General features: G+C 42.5%; 1 protein-coding gene across 15 annotated transcripts in view; it reads left to right on the top strand.

Annotated features, from left to right (window-relative positions):
* LOC120913619 (muscleblind-like protein 3) overlaps positions 1 to 17362 on the top strand; it is a 201996-nt gene that overhangs the window by 56850 nt on the left and 127784 nt on the right. The window contains exon 1 of one of the 15 annotated variants that reach the window (XM_040323707.1): positions 14928 to 15090. The exons of the other annotated variants lie outside the window; for them this stretch is intronic. The gene's annotated coding sequence lies outside the window, so the exon portion shown is untranslated. Of the gene's footprint in view, positions 1 to 14927; positions 15091 to 17362 lie in introns of those variants that run through there. 15 annotated transcript variants of the gene reach the window in all.

Raw genomic sequence — 17362 nt, 5'->3', positions numbered from 1 at the left:
TATTATTATTATTATTATTATTATTATTATTATTATTCAAGCAAATATGGTGAGCATTAATGGCCATTTTTTAATACAGTAGTGTAATTGTTTTTAGAATAAGGGTCTGGTTTGTGTTTTTCTATTGAGAAGGTTTTAGGACACTAAACATATTTACTATGGGACCCTCAGTTATTACAATCATAGCGTAAAATGATGCTACATTTTGTGCTGTTTTGAGTATATTGCTAAAGAAATGGGGGTTACCTATTTTATACCATGTATAGCTGCTTCTTTCAGCTTAGATTGGTCCATCCTATGCTGTGAAAGCTAAGGAATCAAAGAAGCCAACTGCAATCACATAAATGAGCACACTACACAGGGCAGATCATCTCTATCCTCAATTGTGTTGTGTTGTTAATTTATTAAGATTTGCCAGACCGATGAACATGTGTTTGACTCAAACAGTCAATTGGATTAGAAATATACTAAAGAGATGAGGCCTTTTACCCTAAGTGCCGGTTCACACTACAGCGGCATGAAAGTCGTCACGACTTGGCGAGGCAACTTCAAGTCTCCTCCAGGACAGGCAACTTTGCCAGTGGCCAATCAAACAATAATCAGCTCTGTGCGAGGGAGGGGTTTGTCTGAGAAAACTAGTTTTTCTTCCTGTAAAGTTGCTTCAGTTAAGACAGTGATCCGACTTTGGAGGCAACTTCCATTGAAATCAATGGGAACAAGTTGCCTAGAAGTAGCACAGGAACCTTTTCTGAAGTCGGAGCGACTTCAGTAGTGTACATTAAGACAGCTCCCATTCACTTCAATTAAATTTCTCATGTGGCGACACAAGTCAGATCCCAAGTCGAAGTAGTATGAACCTACACTAACTTGAATGTTTTTAGAAATCAACCCCTGTACTGACCTCACAAGTACGAATGGTTCACCAGAAACAATCAGGAAGAAAAACTGGTGTCACCCATAGCAATCGGTCATGTTTTCTGTGTATAGTACAATAACAGCCATTTCTATCCTCCATGCTTGGGACAACGTTGCCTACATAGAATAATATTAATATATTGGTTAGGATACCCAACTCCAAATTTTAAGTATATTAGGATTCACACAAGTAAAAGCAGACCTGTAATAAAAATGCAAATTCTTCCATTCTGACCACCATTCTCCTTATTATAAGAAAAATCAAAAGCCTTGCAGTACTAGGTTTCAGAAAATCCTACTCCATGCTAATGCAACATTCACACAATCTTCTGCCTAGGGAAGCGGTCAGCTCTGGGGAATAGAAGGATCGGAGTTCACACAAAGCCCATGATGGACTATCTTTGCCTAAACTCCAGTTGCCAAGGGGCTATTATTAACATTATGGGGTTAATTTACTATAATGGGAGAGTGCAATATCTGGTGCAGCTGTGCATGGTAGCTAATCGGCCTCTAACTTCAGCTTGACAAAAAACCTGAAAGCTGATTGGTTTCTATGCACAGTTGCAACAGATTTTGCACTCTCCAGTTTGGTAAATCAACCTTTTCATATGGTCTTGTGTCCAGCAATTATGGAACCCAGAGCAGCATTATTGTAAAAAACATATTAGAAGGCTTTTTAAAATAATTTTACTATAACACAAAGACTATGTGGTTAGAATTGGTAGCTACATCTTATTTTGTAGGTCTACTTTAAGGTGTATGTGTATATATATATATATGTGTGTGTGTGTATATAATCTATATATATATATATATATATATATATATATATACACACACGCTGCCACAGGTCTAGTGCATTTATAGAGATCTTAGAACTCCAAAATTAAGGCTACTTTCACATTGGTGCGCTGGTGGTAAAACGCTGCTATTTTTAGCGGCGTTTTACCGTTTTGTTTGCTGCGATTTTCGTCCGCTAGCGTTGCAGTTTTAACCCCCGCTAGCAGCCAAAAAAGGGTTAAAAAGGGTTGGAGGCGCTACCCCATTGTTTTCAATGGGCAGGGGCACTATAGGAGCGTTTTTTTTTTTACCGCGCCTCAAAGATGCGGCTGGCAGGACTTTTTTTAGTGTCCCGCCAGCCCAACGCTCCTGAGGGCTTTCCTGAGGGCTTTCACACTGGATAGAAAGGATCGGCTCTTTCCGATCTCATTGAAGGCGCTATTTTTAGCGCAATAGCGCCTGCAAAGCGCCTCAGTGTGAAAGCAGCCTAATAGAAAAATCCTTAATAAATATAGAAGGGGTACTGCGTAATATTTTTTTCGAAGGATATTTTACTATTCATATTAAAAACTTTACAGTTAATAGCTGCTTAACCCTCCAATCCTTTGCCAAGGACAGTGCCATCTTTCAATTTGCAGTTGCCATGGTGTTGCACATGCGACCTGCTATGACACCAGCCATTTGACTCCACAAAACACCAGCTTCTAAATGGCAGTTTAACTACAGCATGCTGTGCTTTCTGGAATGAGTGTAACCTCTTGCTGCCCACATTATGCATATGTGCAGCAGCAAAGATGGTGAGATTTACACCCACACCCCTCACGTATGCGTCCATGGGTGTCACAGCTTTCTGTGCTCACTGTCAATGACCGCTTTCAGTTAGTACTAATGATCGGGATTTGGCAGAACCGGTGTTCTGTCAAAATAGCCAATTCATGGAAATCTCCAATCGCGTCACGTCCGGTTACTGTAAAGCATCAGTAATTCTAGATTTAGATAAGTTGCTGTTTTCACACAACACTGGCAAGCGTGTACACTCTAAGGCCCCATACACACGAGAGGATTTATCCGCAGATACGGTCCAGCGGACCGTATCCGCGGATAAATCCTCTCGAGGATTTCAGAAGATTTCTATGCGATGGCGTGTACACACCATCGCATTGAAATCCCCGCTGAAATCCTCTGCCGATGACGTGTCGCGCCGTCGCCGCTATTATGACGCGGCGACGGGCGCGACGCTGTCATATAAGGAATTCCACGCATGCGTCAAATCATTACGACGCGTGCGGGGAACCCCTTTGGACGGATGGATCCGGTAAGTCTGTACAGACGAGCGGATCCATCCGTTGGAATGGATTCCAGCAGATGGATTTGTTGAGCATGTCAGCAAATATCCATCTGCTGGAAATCCATCCCAGGGGAGATTTATCTGCGGATAAATATCCGACGGAGTGTACACACCATAGAATCTATTCGCAGAAACCCATTTGATGGGATTTATCTGCGGATAGATTCTATGGTGTGTATGGGGCCTAAGAGTTTGCTGTTTTGACAGAACGGTGGCTAAGGAGGAAAAAGTTGTCGCCGCCATGTTGTTGGTTAAACCGGGCGGTCTAACAATGTCCGCTCATAAAATCGTGTACCGGATTGTACACGCTTGCCGGTGTTGCGTCAAAACAGCAACTCGTCTAAATCTCCAATAACTGATGCTACACTGCAAGGCATCAGTAATTGGAGATTTAGACAAACTGTCTGCACTAGGTATATGTAAAAAAAAAAATGGGTTTGGCCGATTTTTTTTTGCATAGTGTATGGCCAGTATTAGTCCGTAGGGTTCAATATTGAGTTGGCCCACCCTTTGCAGCAAAAACAGCATCAACTCTTGTGGGAAGACTGTCCACAAGGTTTAGGAGCGTCTATGGGAATGTTCGACCATTCTTCCACAAGCATGTTTGAAGTCAGTCACTGATGTGGACGAGAAGCCCTTTGTTCGCAGTCTCTGCTCTAATTCATCCCAAGGGGTTCTAATGAGCCGAGGTCAGGATTCTGTGCAGGCCAGTCAAGTTCCTCCAGCACAAACTCGCTCATCCAGGACTAAGACTGGGATGTCATTAAAATGTATGTGCATGTAAAGGCAGGCGTCCCAATACTTTTGGTAATATAGTGTATGTAATGTGCGTTATCACTCGTTGCTGTAATGCATGTGCTTTTTGCATGTTGCCATATCACAAGTGGTGTGAATAAGCTCTATGTATGTATTTGTGCGTATTTACATGCATTTTTGTGTCCGTGCAAATGTCGATTTGTGAAAAAATAAATCTTTCTAATTTCGTGTGCAAAAATACAAATTTTGCCTAAACCACATTTGGATATTTTTTTGAGAAATATAAATATTATAGAGCTAAACCAACTCCTCTATCTTGGTAAATTGAGCCCTTTTGTCTGCCATTGTTTTCAGTGCCTTTTTTGCGCCCACAGGTTTAGAATGACATGATTTTGATCGGTGTGTAGCAGGAAAGCCTTGTCCATGTGTGACTTTTTATTCCTTTTTCAATTTGTGTATGTCAGAGTTACGGCAGTGACCGGCTCTGGTCTAGACTAGAAGTATCCATATCTGAGGGAAGAGACTAGGTGAGGTCAGAGCTAAATTAAGATGTAAACAGCTGATTCCAGTCAGCTACGTTTTCTTCGGCGGGAATAGAACTGAGGTGACATCTCCTGTCTTAGCTGTAATGAGTTTGACATGTGTGGGTCAAATCTGATTAACCTTCCCCATCCTATTTCCTTTTTGCTCAGATCTAATAACATGTCTGCTGTTGCTGCTTTCTTATTTTTGTTAGAAATTTTCATTCTGCAAACAAATTCAAATTAGATTAATGAATAAACTTTGTTACATTTAAAAAAAATAAAAATAAAAAATTCACACGAGGGAGGCTAGCATTGCCTAGACTTTTCACTCCACTGCCAACAAAGGGGAGATAATGTCCTACTTGTTTATGGAAGATACATGGGAATGTAGGCTATACCAACTCTTAACTTAATAAATAACCACACCAAACCAAGACCATCAAAGATGGTGATAAATGGGCCGCGGCACCTTTATTGGTGTAAATATAATACAAACATCGAAATATAAATTAACACTTATCTTTATTCAATCCGATCAATAAATAAATAAATATTTAAAAATTAAATTATTTTCCAAATATTTCAAAAAATTCTCACTCAGTCTTAGGACTCGAGCGAGTATCATCAATAAATTATTAAACAAAAGTCCCCCCTTGATACAAGGGTGACAGACCACATGAAAGGTGCTGCGACAGGGTGGGGGGGTGGGGGAGCTCTTCAATCCTGTCAGGTAAAACTGCCTGCCTGCTTCTGTGAGGGAAAGCTTTATATACCCTCTACATCACGTGTCTGCGTCCTGCAGTACACGTGATGTTCCCGCTCTAAAACACCTGTGTCCTCTGTTTAAAAACGTGACCTTCCCGCCCAAACTACCTCACGACTCTAAGCCTAATAAACCCTTTTCTTATCCTCACTGTTGAATGGGATAGCCACAATCCCATGCTGTGGGCACTAATTATGCCCCCTCGCTCATGGGAATGTAGGCTATACCAACTCTTAACTTAATAAATAACCACACCAAACCAAGACCATCAAAGATGGTGATAAATGGGCCGCGGCACCTTTATTGGTGTAAATATAATACAAACATCGAAATATAAATTAACACTTATCTTTATTCAATCCGATCAATAAATAAATAAATATTTAAAAATTAAATTATTTTCCAAATATTTCAAAAAATTCTCACTCAGTCTTAGGACTCGAGCGAGTATCATCAATAAATTATTAAACAAAAGTCCCCACCTAGCCTATTTTGTTTAAAAACAAAAAAAGGCTACCCCAACCCCGCGGCCTTCTCAATCATGGTTTGGATATCATTGTTAAAAATGTCCAGGCCTACATCAGACAAGTGGACTCCGTCTCGTCTGTATAAGCCTGGAAACCCCCCTTCTAACTCTGTGTGTCTATAAGAAAATCCACCCAAGCTGTGCATAAATTTCTCCATAGAATGATTGAACCTTCGTCTTATTTTTTCCAAATTCTTTTTCTTCCCGGCCGACAACCAAACTAACCTAGGGACTATTTCTGAAAAAATTAATTTTGCCTTAGGAAAAAACTGATGTATTAAATGTAAATCGTTCTTAACTTTCAACAATAACTCTAACGTGGATTGTTTACCCACATCATTACCACCCCCATGTATAATTATAACGTCAGGGGCGGGCCAATTTTCCGTCAACTTGAAAAATTGCACTGAAAAATTGTTCCACTGCAAACCTCGAATACCCTTCCACCAAATTTGACATTCATCAGGAGAAAAGGATAAGTTAGACGTATAACATCTCAAACATGCCCTCTTATGCGCCCAGTGCACAAACGAATGTCCAAATATCCAGATAATCAGACCTGGAAATTAAACAAAAAGGTTAGGGCGAACATATAAGTTAAACCTACTAGACTCCCACCTTCCCAAACTTCTAATCACCGCATCATCAAGGCCCATTCTGGCTGCCTCGGTTGCCGCACCAATTCTAAAGGAGTGCGATGAAATTTTTAAGTGTGAAAGTCCAATATGAGATATGCATTTTTGCAATATCGCTGAAAACTGGAATTTCGTCAAAGGTAGGCGATCTTGATGAACCAAAAAACTTCCCTTACACTGCGGTCTGTTTTTCAAATATTTGGATACAAACAATAAAGGGCAAACTATAGGATCACCGCATGCATTTAGCGTTAACCAGTGACCTTTTCCCTGTACGTCAGTCTTTGATCTGCTAATAAAAATCCGCACTTTATCTTTGTCTATGAACACTTCCCCAAACTTCAAACCCGATGCACCTAGCTTGTTTGCAGGAACCAGCTCAGAAATTCGCAGAGCTGCAAAGAAAATTAAAATAAACGCCGTCTGAAACAATAGCGCCTCGTAATCCGAGCTACACAAAGTAACAGTAGCAACGCAAATCTTTTTTAAAATATCGACAGAGATTGGTCTGCGAGTATCTGGCCTATATGTCTTCTTTTTATATCCCTTCAAAGCTTGACGTACTGAGAAATAATTATTACACACTGGCAGACCATTCATTTTAAAGAAAAAAGAAATACCCACCATTGTCTTATTAATATGATTAAAGGAGAAACCTCCCTTCATTAATGAACTCAAAAAGGCTAATAACGAGTTCTCCGAGGGGTACAATCCTGAACAGCCCAAATTGTCATTAAACAATAACCATTTTTTCCATGCCATGGAATACTCCATCCATGTCTTAGGAAGTACCGACTGTTTAATGGAATCTAAGACTGGCGTCAGATCAATTCCCATAAGTGGCTTGGGCATTTGGAACCTACCAAATCCGCGTCTGGAAAAAGTCTCCTGAACCGAGAGATCTGAAATCGAGATAACGAATCAGCCACTGAATTCTCTTTTCCTGGCACATGTCTCACCTTTACCCAAATATTGTATTTCAGGCATAACAAAACAAAATAACGCAATAACTTTATAACCTGTTCTGATTTTGACGACAAACAATTTATGGCAAATAAGACTCCCTTATTGTCAGAATGTATTAATATTCGCTTGTTGGCGAAACTGCTTCCCCACAATTCAAACGCTACAATTATGGGGAAAAGTTCCAACAGCACAATATTCTTTGTTGCCTTACACTGTACCCAAAAAGGAGGCCAAGATCCACAACACCAATGTGTTTTCCAAATTGCCGCAAAACCTAAAGAACCCGCAGCGTCCGTATATAGATGCATATCCGCCGAAAAAATGAATTCCTCCTGGAACATTGTACGACCATTATAGTCCTCTAAAAATTGGGACCATACCAAAAGGTCGTCCTTTAAGTCCGTGGTAAGTCGTATATGGGAAAAAGGTGATTTTAAACCTGCTGACGCCAACGCCAATCGTCTGGAAAAAATTCTGCCTACCGGCATAACCCTTGATGCGAAAGCTAATTGCCCGAGAAGCGATTGTAATTCCTTTAAAATGACCTTTTTCCTACGTAACAGACAACAGATTAACTGTTGTATGCGCACAATTTTATCAAACGGAAGTTGAAACTGAAATAATTCCGTATCAATGCTTATCCCTAAAAATTCCAGCCTTGTCACTGGTCTGAACGTTTTTTCTGTCGCAATTGGAATACCGAAGTATTCCATAATCATTAGAAAAAGATTTAGTACTAGATTACAAACGGGCGAAACCGGGGGTCCTATGAAAAGGAAATCATCCAAATAGTGGATGATTCCCGCACTACCTGACTCAAAAATAATGACCCATTGCAAGAAGGATGCGAATAATTCAAAATAATGGCAAGACAGTGAACAACCCATCGGAAGGCACATATCATAGAAGAATTTTTTCTCAAAACAAAAACCAAGGGAGCAAAAAGATTCAGGTGCAATTGGTAATAACCGAAAAGCCGATTGTATGTCGGATTTTGCTAACAACGCGCCTGTCCCAAATCTTTTTATAAGCCGAACGGCGTCCTCAAACGTGGCATAAGACACTGAAGCCGACGCGGGATCAATTTCATCATTCAGCGATTTACCTTTAGGGTAAGAGAGATGGTGGATTAACCTGAATGAATTGGGTTCTTTCTTAGGTATCAGACCCAACGGGGATACCCGAAAGTCTTTAAACGGCGGAGAAACAAATGGACCCGCAATGCGACCCGCCGCTATTTCTTTCAGCAATTTTTTCCTCACCACTTCTTTATTCTGTAAAACCGATTTTAAGTTGTTCACCGTCTCACAACCTGTACCCAAAAAAGCGGGTAATATAAAACCCGTGGAAAAACCTTTAATTAAAGCTTCCGCCCTCCCCCTGTCGGGGTAAAGCAGAAGCCAAGGTACCATTCTTTCCAGCTTCACTGGCGTTCGCTCCTTTGGGATTGTCTTTTTGTTGGAAATTTCTTTTAAAACATTTCACAACCGGGTGAGGACCGAAACAAAATGAACATTCATGCCTATACTTGCACGACGCCGCCCAGCGGCATTGCGACTCGTTAAAGGCATAGCATATTCCTTTCTTGTACATTGAAGACGAAGCATTTTGTGCAGCGTTCGGCTGGTTTTTTGTAAAAACTGGTCTTTGTGGCAATATGAGGTTTAGCCACAACCCCACATCCTTCATTCCCCATTTTAGATTTTTGTAAACTGATAGTTTTTGACGAAACGACTCGTCGTAGTTATACCAGCCAAACCCGCCAAAATTTTTATACGCTTCTAAAATGTGTTCCAGATGCTGGAATAGACCACTACACTTCTCAGGAAATTTCTCCCCCAACACTGCCGAAAAAATACAATAAGCCTGAAGCCAGTTATGGAATGATCTAGGCGCCGTACGCCGCCTATCCTCATCCTCTGATTTTTTATCGCTTCTCAATGTGAAATCTTTTGTATTAGGAAGCAACGTCATCAAATCTATGAATTCATTGTTCCAGATTTTCTCTTTTACAGTGTTGGACAGGTGAAAACCTAAAGGCGAGATTTCACACGGTAAAACTTCCTTAAAACAATTATCCGGTACATTACTTTGACCCCTCTCCCTAAACTCACAAGTGTTTGCAGGTAAATCCTTCCAAACACTTGCAGGAGAATTGGCCTGTACTGCAGTAGGTTTCAAAGAATCTGTTAACTGGTCAATTTTCTTTAACAATTTTGCAATTAGACTGTCTTCTGATGACTCACCAGCAGGGGGTGCTGGAGCACCTGTTGCAGCTGCAGCTCGACTTGAAATACTGTCCTGTCTTGTGTCAGCTCTCGCCGTACCCAGCTGATCCAGCCTGGAGACACGCGAAGCTGCTGGTCCTGCTGCACTTCTTCCTGGGACCTGCGGAAATAAAGAAACTTTTTCTCCCCTAGTCGGGGATGGAGATGTCTTGTTCTTCCCTCCTCTCCCCCGCCCAGGGGACGGGGAAGCGTTCTTACGCTTTTTTGTTGCCTTCCGTGCACCGCTGTCCCCGGCTCTGACGTCACTCCCGGTCTCTTCTGACACACGGAAACCCGGCACCTCACGAGGCTCCTCTGACGTTGCCGGCCGCTCCGGCGGGCGGTTGCGCTGTGACCTGCGGGCTGGTGGAGAGAGTGTAGCGAGCGCGAGCGGCTCACACGGTGATAATACTTCACCTTCTTCACGGCCGTCCACCGCCGCTTCCCGGATATCTCCGCCTCGCTCTGCCGCCCTCGATTCTTCCATGCCCGACAGGCATTTCTCCAGCCATTCCTCCCCGCCTTCTGTCTCCGCTCTCTCGAGGATCCTCTGCATCAGCGACCTCATCGCCTCAGAAGCCAGGAGACTCATCTTCGCCGGGAGCTCTTCAATCCTGTCAGGTAAAACTGCCTGCCTGCTTCTGTGAGGGAAAGCTTTATATACCCTCTACATCACGTGTCTGCGTCCTGCAGTACACGTGATGTTCCCGCTCTAAAACACCTGTGTCCTCTGTTTAAAAACGTGACCTTCCCGCCCAAACTACCTCACGACTCTAAGCCTAATAAACCCTTTTCTTATCCTCACTGTTGAATGGGATAGCCACAATCCCATGCTGTGGGCACTAATTATGCCCCCTCGCTCATTCTTCTGTTAGCAATGTTTCTTTGCAACACACTGGGGAGAATTGAATAGATTCTCCTTCACACGGGTGATTAGGATTCCAATGTTAAGAATCAGCAAACTTCTGTAACTGAGATCACAAGTCTATGCAAACCATGGTAGCTGCTGAGCATGTACAAAGTGATGACAGGCTGAGGAGCCATGGCTGTCTGCGTGTATCCATGTATCCACACATGCAGTGGTTACCTCCTGTTAGAAAAGCATCTTTCTGCTTCTATCGGCAATCGCACATCCCTAACAGTAGGTAACCACTGTATGTGCATTTACTGACACAGCCATGGCCGCTCGGCGCTGACAGCTTGTCATTCATTCACCTAGGCAGAGCAATCACAGCTAAACATAAAGGTGATTCTGGCAGCAAAAATCCACCGATTTTCTTGTCACCGGAATACGTAGGATGGCCCTAAGTGCATGCGACCCAAAGCATTTGAACAACTTTTCTGGAGATATGGGGCCAGATTCAGAAAGAGATACGACGGCGTATCTCCTGATACGCCGTCGTATCTCTGAGTTCCGACGGTCGTATCTATGCGCCTGATTCATAGAATCAGGTTACGCATAGATATCCCTAAGATCCGACAGGTCTAAGTGACTTACACCGTCGGATCTTAGGCTGCAATCTCACGCTGGCCGCTAGGTGGCGCTTCCGTTTGTTTACGCGAGGAATATGCAAATGAGGAGTTACGCCGATTCAGAAACGAACGACCGCCCGGCGCTTTTTTTTTACGTCGTTTGTGTTCGGCTTTTCTGGCGTATAGTTATCCCTGCTATATGAGGGGTAGCCAATGTTAAGTATGGCCGTCGTTCCCGCGCCGAGTTTTGAAATTTTACGTTGTTTGCGTAAGTCGTTCGCGAATACGGCTGGACGTAATTTACGTTTATGTCGAAAGCAATGACGTCCTTGCGACGTCATTTAGAGCAATGCACACTGGGAGATTTTACAGACGGCGCATGCGCCGTTCGAGTAAAACGTAAAAAACGCAGGGTCAAGGGAAATTTAAATAACACGCCCCCTACATCCCCATTTGAATTGCGCGGCCTTACGCCGCAACACATACGCTACGCCGCTCTAATTAAGGGCGCAAGTTCTTTCTAAATAAAGAACTTGTGCCCAAAGTTAGAGTGGCGTAACGTATCTCAGATACGTTATGCCGGGCGGACAGATACGCCTATGTATCTGAATCCAGCCCATGGTTCTTTAAAATGTTTTACGCCAGATTCATGAAAGCCCTTCTGCCAGTTTCAATAGCTTTACTGAAACATGAGGCAGCAAATTTCATAGGGCGTCTTTGTGAAAATGTGAAATATAAACAAGATCATGTAATGTTGCGTGGTTTGCCTATATGGACAAAGCCTTAAAATTGTAGTATCAAGATAACAGCATTAGTCACTAAAGAACATGACAGAAGTGAGGCATATTAGTGGAGTGCTGAGTGAGGAAATAGAGCTGTTGAAAGGCCCGTGGGCATTTTTCTAGTCTTCCGATAGACACCGTATAGACACCCTTATTTGCAGATCTGTAGTATTCTACTGCAATAGACTCCCTTGGAAGCATTGACATTGACATTGGATTTGCAGATGAAGTACTTTCACTTGAAAAGTGTGATCTGATCAGACATCTCTGTGAAATGCAGCATTAAAGGGCGTCATCTCTAATGCCATTTAATCAATCTCGTGTGTAAGTTGAAAGGCCATGCTGTAATATTTAAGCATCAAGTTAAACAAATAGAAACTTTATTTTTTTAAACCAACCCAACTGCAAGAGAATGTGAGAATATTGAGTCAGTTGGCACCTTCCTAGGAGTGGCATAGAGACACTCAGCTACTTCCTGAACCTGTTATCTGATCTGCATATTGAAGATTACCAGGCCTTAGACCCCTTTCCCACTGAGCCGCCCATAGCGTTGGCGGTAAAACTCTGCTATCTTTATCGCCGATGCTATGGGCGGATTTGCGGCGCTAGCGGCCGAGAAAGGGTTAAAACCGCCCGCAATGCGCCGCTAAAGGAGTGCATTGCCAGCGGTATAGCCACGCTGTCCCATTGATTTCAATGGGCAGGAGCAGTAAACCCACCGCTCCAAAGATGTGGCTAGCAGGACTTTTTTTTACCATCCTGCTAGCGCAACGCTCCAGTGTGAAAGCCCTCCAGTTTGTTATGACTACAGTATACCTCCTCACTACTACTCTACATAACGTAGAGGGAGATGTGTTATGTAGTCCACAGAGAGATCTTGGATCTACGCTAACCAATAACTTCCTATGCTTTCTGTCCCCTGTGCTAAAAGTTATCAGCTCTTTTTTTTCTGGCAGGATCAACATTTTGGAGGTGTGGGGTTGCATCACAGTGGTCTTTGAAGCAGTTATTATTGGCAGGGCTTAGTGAATACAATTTTTTAACCTGAGCTATCAATAGACATCATAGTTTTCTATGCAGTGCTTTTTTTATGGGGCAGCCTTTTTCAACATATTTACCCCAGAGGAACCCATAAAATAACTTTCAGGTCTTTGGCAACCTCTGTTAAAACCAATTCATTTGGGTTTAGAGGGGACGTTCTCTTTACATTGATTGTCAGAAAGTCACCCATACAAACAGCTAAAATGATCATTGGTGTCTCTGCCAAGTTTTGTTGGACATGGGCAGTGGCAGGTGGTGCTCAGTTTTCTTGGGGGGGGGGGGGGTGTGTCACCCCCCCCTGCCAGCCACATTGATTGATGATGATCCACCCCCGCCAGCCCCTGCACTTACCCCATTTAGGGGGGCGGCTTCCCCCCGCTTCTCATCCCAATTCCCAGTATTTGGGACCCAATTCCTGATTGGCCGGCAGGAGAAACAGGAAGACATTAGCGAATATTGATTTCCTAATGTCACACAACTGGGTGGGCTCGGGGGACAGTGCTCTGCGCCCCGAACCCACCCTTTTTGAAGCCAATTAGAGCCTCTTTCTCTAACCGTGCTTCTAAAAAAAAAACATTGGGATCGATGCGTTCAGCGCCCTGCATGTAGATTAGGGGACCGGACGCATAGATTTGGGGGGCAGCACCCCTAATTGATGGGCCGCCACTGGACATAGGACTATGCTGGCACCTCAAATGGTAGGCAAATCAGCCACAGCTTAAGGAACCTCTAGTAACCTCTGGAGGAATCTCAGTGTAGAATGGCTGTTTTCAGTTTGTTCTCATGTTAATTGTGTTTCTATGCAGATGTGAAAATCTGCTCAGTCATGCTATTTAAATTGCACGGCCCTACTAAATGTACATTTTTGCAGATGTATTGAAGAAAGTGGGAACACCTGTCAGTGTCATCATTTTGTCTTCAGAACAATTTGCATCCCCCATCCTTGCAGTCATAAGGTACAGTACTAGTCATAGTACTATGCTGTAGTACAGGTATCCCCGGCACCCCACTGTCTGTCTAATTGTACAGTACAGGCATCCCTAGCGCCCTGTGCAGGTTGGTATTTATTGTCCTCTAACGTTACCCTTTTGGTTTACATCTGTGGTGGCAGAAGTGTTTTTTTTATGGCAAATTTGATCATAAATGTATATATTGAAGTGCTCATGTAATTCAATTAAAGCGGGGTTCCAACCACAATTAGCATTTTTTAAATGTATGTCCTTTCGTCATGCGTTTTTATAATATAAATCCGGTCACTTACTATTTTACAATCCGCCACCGCTCCGCATAGTTATTCAAAAAAGATAGTTTATAAAACTATGTCCACACCGTTGTCATTTTGCTTGTGGGCATTGTGAAGCCAACAAGCACATACTTCCTGGAAGTCTTGGATGGGGTGTGATAATTGGGTAGCGCACTGCATCCTGGGAAATGATGACACACATTTCCCAGGAGCATTAGAGGGAGATGATGTCAGGATCCTAGGTGATTCCAAGGGCAGATTTCGTGGGACTGCATAGCAACAGGCATTTCCAGATGAGTAAAAAAACAATGGGCTAGATTCAGATAGCCCTGCGTAATGTTGTGCGGGTGTAACGTATCTCCGATATGTTACGCCGCCGTAAATTAGGGCACAAGTTCCGTATTCAGAAAGAACTTGCTCCCTTAGTTACGGCGGCGTAACGTATGTGCTCCGGCGTAAGCCCGCCTAATTCAAATTTGGATGATGTGGGCGTGTTTTATTAAAATTTAGTGTGACCCCACGTATTTGACGTACAAATTTCAAAAATCGACGCAGGAACGACGTCCATACTTAACATTGCGTACGCCTCATATAGCAGGAGTAACCTTACACCGGAAAAAGACGTAAAAAAATGCGCCGGGCGTACGTATGTTTGTGAATCGGCGTATCTACCTAATTAGCATATTCCTTGCATAAATCGACGGAAGCGCCACCTAGTGGCCAGCGTAAAATTGCAACTAAGATACGACTGCTTAAGAGACTTACGCCGGTCGGATCTTAGTCAAATCTATGCGTAACTGATTCTAAGAATCAGGCGCATAGATACAACGCCGCAACTCAGAGATACGACGGCGTATCTGGAGATACGCCGTCGTATCTCGTACCTGAATCTAGCCCTATTTTTTTTCTTTTTTTCTTTTTTAGGTCTAATGAGCACAATAATGAAAAACAAATTTTGGGACGGAAACTCCACTTAAAGTTATCATTCTAATTGTTCTGAAAAATTTGAATGATGTGCATTTCCAACTATCCAATGGCGAAAAAAACAAAAGATAAGAAAACTGAATTGAGGTATTAATTTAGAACTGGTTTCTGAAGGATTGCAGTGTATTTGGGAAAGCCATTATATATAACCTGTACAGAGTTCCTCCCCAGCCCCAGCAATGTATGAAAGAATTTGAAGTATGCAGAGAAAAAATGCAGCATCGGAACTATGACAATTCAGTATGGAATCCGGCAGTGCAAGTATAGCTGTATGAAAAGAACATAATCCTTCCGGAGAATTTACCAGAGACCCTTTATACGGTACATGACCTCCCACCATTCTTGGGTTTATTCCACCTCATCAGTTACAGCATTTTGATGAGAACATGGCACCGTGACAAAGTATGTTGGCTTCACTTTGATACTGCCAAGAACACCTTTGCCATGTACTGCAAACACGCCAAGCACTATAGCTTGATCCTAACTGTTAACAGGATCTCCTGGCACTGAACAATATTTATACATTCAAGTTCTGAGTTCCTCTGAGAACAGAATGTTAAATTCCACATTTATCTGTTTGATGTTTTATTAGCTTAGAATTGTTTTCAAGTATGTGGATGCTTATTTCTCCTACTTTAATTATTAAATATGAACGAGATAAAAGACATCTACTTCAGTTTCTACTTCTAAAACAGAAGTAGGCCTTCAAGATATGCTTATTTGAAGTCTATATTGTTCATTTTTTAGATTATTACACATCTCTTTGTAAATCTCTTCCTTTGGTTTGTCTGTCTTGTAAGGGCCCTTTCCCATGTACAGATCCCGTGAGGATCCGTACCGTTCTTATCTGCTTGCTCAGCGGGGATCGCTCCGTTGATCCCCCGCAGAGCCAGGAGATAAAATAGGAGATAGAACATGTTCTACCTTTTTTCACCGATGGAAAGCAAACTGATTGGGGCCCATACACGATCGGATTGTCCGAAGAAACAGTCCATCGGTCTGTTTTCATCGGACAAAATTGTGGGCCTTTTTTTGTTAATAGCGCAAAAATGAAAAACTGTAGAGGTGATCAAATACCACCAAAAGAAAGCTCTATTTGTGGGGGAAAAAAAGGACATCAATTGTCTTTCAGGACAGCATGGCATGACTGCGCAATTGTCAGTTAAAATAGCACAGTACCGTATCGCAAAAAATGGCCTGGTCAGCAAGTGTGATAAATCTTCCGGGGCTTAAGTGGTTAATGTCATGCCTAAAATCACATTGAGGTTTCCTGCCTCTTCTCATATATGGCTGCAGGTGGGCTTGTCCTGTGTTTGGCTGGGTTCACACTACTACACTACTTTCATCCTACTTTGCTCTGCTACATTGGTCCTACATTTATCCTACATTGGTCCTACATCCATCCTACTTTCATGAACAGGATACTACTTTGGTCCGACTTCAATGATATTCAATGGGCCTGAAGTAGGATCAATGTAGGACCAAAAGTAGTACAGGGAGCATTTTCAAAGTCGGACCGACTTGTGTAGGATGCTACAAGACGCTCTCATAGGGAAACATTGAACACAGAGCAAAGTAGGATGAAAGTAGTGTAGTAGTGTGAACCCAGCCTTTTGCTACTTTGAATTGCAAGTCTCATCATGCATCAGGTTACTGACACAGATTCCGATAGGTGTGTGCAAGTTAAAGGAGCTTGATGCTTTAAAATGAAAAGAGAAGTGTGTGACCACAATAGTTTATGGACTATAGACAGGAAGGTATGGTGGTCACACTTGTCTGCACCTAGTCTGAGATGTAACGATGGTTACCCCATTTCACTAGTGTTCCTTTCCTCTCTTGATAGAAAAATCCATCAGAGATACAGGCAATATAAACCATTACGTTTTCTGTTCCGCTGCATTGATTACTAAACACTGACCTAATGATGGGATTATATTTTAAATCCATGTCTCATCACTGTAACTTCCATAGACATTTACCAAGAAATCTCACATGAATGCTTTGTTGTATAATAGTGCTAGATATGCTTGCTTTAGTAAAATAAACAGAAGTACCTTGGGACAGCTAGACACATGACATAAAGGATGTGGTTCAAGCTTCTTAGATAATTTGCCTTGGGCGAGATAGAATGTAAATATAGCCCTGCCCACATATCACTGTAGGAACTGACTTTTCTATAGCAACTATGTAAACTGCTTGAAGGTGTGTGCAGAGATAGACAATAAATGTAATATTTGTATAAAAAGAATGCAGAGTCAGTTGAAGCGCATATGTGCCCCCAGCTAGGTTGGTAATGTTGCCCATACACACCAGGGATGTTCAGTCAGGGGAGGCAGGTCAGGCAGGGCCTCACCTGCCA

Source organism: Rana temporaria, chromosome 9, assembly GCF_905171775.1.
Source record: "Rana temporaria chromosome 9, aRanTem1.1, whole genome shotgun sequence".
Classification (NCBI taxonomy): Eukaryota; Metazoa; Chordata; class Amphibia; order Anura; family Ranidae; genus Rana; species Rana temporaria.
This window is presented reverse-complemented; position numbering and strand designations above follow the sequence as displayed.